Genomic DNA, 5854 nt, shown 5'->3' on the forward strand with positions numbered 1-5854 from the left:
CACTGAGGTTTGAGGGTTGCAGGAAAGGCTGCAGGAGGGAGTAGCAGGATTAGAAAACTGTCTCACACTTGCTTATAGGTATATAGTGGCTGCTGAGTGAATTACTAGATGTGATTCATACAGCCCTGGAGTGCTTGGTGCTACCACACATGTTCCAGCACATCTGGCACAAAACCCATGTTCCAGGACTTCTTGCCCTGTTCATTGTTCTGTTTGTTTTACTCCCACCAAACTTAAGTTGAAGACAAAACAGCTTCTTTTTTTTCACCCCCGCAAATCCTTGCAGATTGGAAACCCATTCACTTTCTATCCTAGAGCGGGGCAGGCAGCAGAGCAGGCAGAAGAAAAGGAGTTCAAGGCTTCTGTCAGCACGGCACCAACAGTCGACTTCCTGCCTGTGCTGTTATTTAGATTCCATCCTTCTCTTCACCTCCACTGTTCTGTACAAGACACTCAGCTAGTGGTAGGTCACATTTCCTTTTTTATGGGGGCAGGGTCCTACTCTGTCACCCAGGTTGGAGTACAGTGGCACGATCACCGTTCATTGCAGCTTCCACCGTCCCAGGCTCAAGTGATCTCCCACCTCAGCCTCCCGAGTAACTGTAGCGAGGACCACAGGCACAGGCCACCATACCCAGCTAATTTTTTTTTTTTTGAGACGGAATTTCGGTCTTGTTGCCCAGGCCAGAGTGCAATGGCACGATCTCAGCAGACTGCAATCTCCGCTTCCCAGGTTCAAAGAATCTCCTGCCCCAGCCTCCCAAGTAGCTGAGATTACAGGTGTGTGCCACCACACCCAGCTAATTTTGTATTTTCAGTAGAGATGGGGTTTCACCATGTTGGTCAGGCTGGTCTCGAACTCCTGGCTTCAAGTGAGCCACCTCCTTAGGCCTCCCAAAGTGCTGGGATTACAGGCATGAGCCACTGCGCCTGGACAAATTTTTTATTTTTTGTAGAGACGGAGTTTCTCTGTGTTGCCCAGGCTGGTCTTGAACTCCTGGTCTGAAGAGATCCTCAGGCCTCAGCCTCCCAAAGTGCTGGGATTACAGGCATAAGCCATCATGTCCCACTGCATTTCCAATTATTAACAATTATTTTCACTTACAATAAATGAATTGGATGGTGGCAGTCTCCATTTTCTAAACCTTACATTCTCTTTCAGCTACTGCTCAGCTTTCTCCATCTCTCCTTTCTTCTTGAGGCAGTCTTCTATTTTGTACATTATACATTCCTGAAAATTTGAAAGACAAATATATGAAAACTATTAGATTTGCATATTATAAGGGGCTGGGCGCAGTGGCTCATGGCTGTAATCCTAGCACTTTGGGAGGCCAAGGTGGGTGGACTGCTTGAGGCCAGGGGTTTGAGACCAGCCTGGCCAACATGGTGAAACCCCATCTCTACTACAAATACAAAAATTAGCTGGGTGTGGTGGTGTGTGCCTGTAGTCCCAGCTGCTCAGGAGGCTGAGGCAGGAGAATGGCGTGAACCCGGGAGACAGAGCTTGCAGTGAGCCGAGATTGCGCCACTGCACTCCAGCCTGGGTGACAGAGTGAGAGTCCATCTCAAAAAAATAAGTAATAGAAAAAAATAAATAAAATAGCATGGAAGAATGTACTAACCAGGAACCATGGCTTGTGTCTATAATCCCAGCTATGGGGAGGCTGAGGCAGAAGGATCACTTGAACCCAGGAATTTGAGGCTATGATTGTGCCACCGCACTCCAAGTGGGTGACAGAGCAAGACCTTGTCTCTTAAAATATATAAAATTAAAAGAAAAAAAAACTAAATAAAGAATGTTCTAGGTACCTAGATTCACATGGATGAAAGTTCCCATTTGGTAGTGCTACTATATGTTGCTTGGTCCCCTACTTCCCAGAGGAACCAAGGGCTAGATAGATGGTACATGGGCCTAAAGAGGATATGCCTGCTTTACTCAGTAGCAGGCAAGCTCTAGGCTGCAGGACTGTGGTGCTCCTTGAGGCCTTGGAGATGGGTAAAAACATCAGTTGTCTTGCCTGGATCAGCACTCATACAGACACAAATACCCATCCAAAATAAATGTCCTTTTCTCCCAGCAGATAACAGCGGGCATGTAGTCCACTTTGTGTTACCCTGAAATCGTCATTAGTCACCGAAAGCCAAATACTACTTCTGTAAGATTGCCAGGACCCTACATTTGCCATCTTCACTTCCTCACCTCTTGATGCTCACTCTTCCACTCACTAAAAAGTCTTCTACTCTCTGAAAAAATCACCCATAATCTTCTAATTGCAGAATCAAGGTGATGCTGTTCCATCTTTTTCTGATACTACTGACCAATTGTCATTTATTTCCTTTGCCATTATGACAGCAGTTTTCCTCCTACAAATCTGATCAATTCCAGAAATCATCCTCAACTCCTCCCTTTCCGTTACCATCCCCCCCACAATCCAATGAATCACCATATCCTGTTGATTCTACACATTTTCATGCTCCATCCTCTCTTCTCCAACCCCATGGCCACTGTCTTGTAACATTGCTCTCCTGGGTACCTGGGTAAAGGACACAGGTTTTGTTTTGTTTTGTTTTTGTTTTGAGATGGAGTCTTACTCTCTCGCCCAGGCTGGAATGCAATGGTGCGATCTCGGCTCACTGTAAACTCCACCTCCTGGGTTCAATGGATTATCCTGCCTCAGCCTCCTGAGTAGCTGGGATTACAGGCACCCACCGTCATGCCCGGCTAATTTTTGTATTTTTGTAGAGATGGGGTTTTGCCATGTTGGCCAGGCTGGTCCTGAACTCCTGACCTCAGGTGATCCACCTGCCTCAGTCCCTCAAAGTGCTGGGATTACAGGCGTGAGCCACCACACCTGGCCTTTTTTTTAAGACTAAATATTATATTTCATTTTATATAGAATTTTAAAAATTTATTTTTGTACATGAATAAGTTCTTTAGTGGTGATTTATGAGATTTTGATGCAGCCATCACCCAAGCAGTGTACACTGTACCCAATGTGTAGTATTTTTTTTTTTTTTGAGACGGAGTCTTGCTCTGTCGCCCAGGCTGGAGTGCAGTGGCATGATCTAGGCTCACTGCAACCTCTGCCTCCTGGGTTCATGCCATTCTCCTGCCTCAGCCTCCCGAGTAGCTGGGACTACAGTCGCCCGCCACCACACCTGACTAACTTTTTATATTTTTAGTAGAGACGGGGTTTCACCATGTTTGACAGGATGGTCTCGATCTCCTGACCTCGTGATCCACCCGCCTCGGCCTCCCAAAGTGCTGGGATTACAGGCGTGAGCCACCGCACCTGGCGTATTGTTTTTTTTTTAGACAGAGTTTTATTCTTGTCATCCAGGCTGGAGTGCAATGGCACGATCTTGGCTCACTGCAACCTCTGCCTTCCAGGTTCAAGTGATTCTCCTGCCTCAGTCTCCCAAGTAGCTGAGATTACAGGGATGTGCCACCACGCCCAGGTAATTTTGTATTTTTAGTAGAGACGGGGTTTCACCATGTTGGTCAGGCTGGTCTCGAACTCCTGACCTCATGTGATCCGCCTGCCTCGGCCTCCCAAAGTTCTGGGATTACAGGCGTGAGCCATCGCAACTGGCCCCAGTGTGTAGTCTTTTATCCCTCATTCCCCTCCCACCCTTTCCTCTCAGTCCCCAAAGTCCATTGTATCATTCTTTTTTTTTTTTTATTTTTTTATTTTTTGAGACAGAGCCTTGCTCTGTCGCCCAGGCTGGAGTGCAGTGACGCAATCTCGGCTCACTGCAAGCTCCGCCTCCCGGGTTCACGCCATTCTCCTGCCTCAGCCTCCCGAGTAGCTGGGACTACAGGCGCCCGCCACCATGCCCGGCTAATTTTTTGTGTTTTTTAGTAGAGACGGGGTTTCACCGTGGTCTTGATCTCCTGACCTCGTGATCCGCCCGCCTCGGCCTCCCAAAGTGCTGGGATTACAAGCGTGAGCCACCGTGCCCGGCTTTTTTTTTTTTTTTTTTTTTGAGATGGAGTCTCGCTCCGTCGCCCAGGCTGGAGTGCAGTGGTGTGATCTTGGCTCACTGCAAGCTCCGCCTCCCGGGTTCACGCCATTCTCCTGCCTCAGCCTCCTGAGTAGCTGGGACTACAGGTGCCCGCCAACACGCCAGGCTAATTTTTTTTTTTTTGCATTTTTAGTAGAGACGGGGTTTCACCGTGTTAGCCAGGATGGTCTCGATCTCCTGACCTCATGATCCGCCCGCCTCGGCCTCCTAAAGTGCTGGGATTACAGGCGTGAGCCACCGCGCCTGGCCTCCATTGTGTCATTCTCATGCCTTTGCATCACAGGTTTCTTCTTTTTTTTTGTAGATGGAGTCTCGCTCTGTCGCCCAGGCTGGAGTGCAGTGGCACGATCTCGGCTCACTGCAACCTCTGCCTACCGGGGTCAAGCAATTTTCCTGCCTCAGCCTCCTACCGGGTTCAAGTGATTCTCCTGCCTCAGTCTCCCGAGTAGCTGGGACTACAGGCGCGCGCTACCACGCCCAGCTAATTTTTGTATTTTTCATAGAGGCATGGTTTCACCATGTTGGCCGGGATGGCCTCGATCTCTTGACCTCGTGATCTGCCCACCTTGGCCTCCCAAAGTGCTGGGATTACAGGCGTGAGCCACCGCACCCTGTCTAATTTTTGTATTTTTAGTAGAAATGGGGTTTCACCACTATGGTCAGGCTGGTCTCAAACTCCTGACCTCGTGAGCTGCCCACCTCGGCCTCCCAAAGTGTTGAGATTACAGGCGTGAGCCACCGCGCCTGGCCACAGGTTTGTTCTTTTTGTCGCCATTGTTGCTGTTTTAAGACAGGGTCTTGCTCTGTCGCCCAGGCTGGAGTGCAGTGGTGTGATCTCGGCTCACTGCAATCTCCGTCTCCCGGGTTCAAGTGATTCTCCTGCCTCAGCCTCCCGAGTAGCTGGGAATACAGGTGTGCACCACCACACTCGGCTAATTTTTGTATTTTTAATAGAGATGGGGTTTCGCCATGTTGGCCAGGCTGGTCTCGAACCTCTGACCTCAGGTGATCCGCCTGCCTCAGCCTCCCAAAGTGTTGGATTACAGGCGTGAGACACCGTGCTTGCCTGGCTTACATTCTCTCTTAATCCTTTGTTTATACACGTCTGTAATTCACCAGACTGCGAACTCTTTGTGGGCATAAACTGAGTCTTACCCATTAGAACACTGACTTGAGCAGGGTGGCAAGTAAGGGATGGATTTCCTGAGACCCTCAACAATGAAGTTGCTTTTCCACTGCGTTCCCAACTGCTCAAATCTAGCTGGTTCCCCAATCCCAGTACACTTGCAGTAGGAACGGGGACCCTCTTCCTCAAGTTGCACCAAGACAAGGATTCTCAACTCATTTCGCCCAGGTCCTAGCCCTGCCAGGCTTCCCCTTTGCTCCTCTGCAACCCCTGTCTAGGGAGGCGGGTGTCTTGGAAGGTCCTTGGGAGCTCCCTCCATCAATTTTGCATCTGCAATTAGGGCTACTTTACCCCAGTGAAGAAAGGTGCCCTCCGTATTAGGGCTTCCTTCCTCCAATTCCGACTGGACAGGGTAGCAGAGTGGGCAAAGTGTGAGAGCCTTCAGAAGGAAAGAGCAGGACTCCAAGCGCCGCGAAGAATGGCCGAGGCCGACGCACAGCAAACGCTGGAGTGCAGCACTCCTAGCCAAGCTTGGGTTTCCCCTTATCCCCGCCTCCTTAGCTACGCTCGACCCACTTTAGGGCGGGACCACCCACTTCAGCCAATTCTGGAAGCCGAACCCTGGCGGTTTGTACTATTTCTTTCCAATAAGAAAAAAAGGAAGCAGCTTGGCTCCAATGACCAATCCGAGGAGGCGGCGCC

Source organism: Nomascus leucogenys, chromosome 17, assembly GCF_006542625.1.
Source record: "Nomascus leucogenys isolate Asia chromosome 17, Asia_NLE_v1, whole genome shotgun sequence".
In the NCBI taxonomy this organism is placed as follows: domain Eukaryota; kingdom Metazoa; phylum Chordata; class Mammalia; order Primates; family Hylobatidae; genus Nomascus; species Nomascus leucogenys.